This window comes from Nannospalax galili, unplaced genomic scaffold (assembly GCF_000622305.1).
Source record: "Nannospalax galili isolate Female #2095 unplaced genomic scaffold, S.galili_v1.0 scaffold681, whole genome shotgun sequence".
Taxonomy (NCBI): domain Eukaryota; kingdom Metazoa; phylum Chordata; class Mammalia; order Rodentia; family Spalacidae; genus Nannospalax; species Nannospalax galili.
The window spans coordinates 3,633-3,864 of record NW_008345052.1 but is presented as its reverse complement, the minus strand read 5'-3'; positions in this window follow the sequence as shown (position 1 = coordinate 3,864).

Sequence of the window (232 nt, the reverse complement as noted above, 5' to 3'; positions counted from 1 at the left end):
GAATTCTCACAACAGATGGAAAATTTATTTGTTAATGTTATTATGTCTTATGTTTATTGAAACAAAGTAAAAGATGTTAAAAAGACATAAAAAGGGAGATATTTTATCAAAAGGGTTTTATATGTAAAAGATAAAAAAAAAGCCTAAGCAAATGGTGGAGGTCTATGTAGGTTTATTAATGATCTATCAAGGATGAGACAAAGATAATATGTAAATAATCTTAAAATTTATA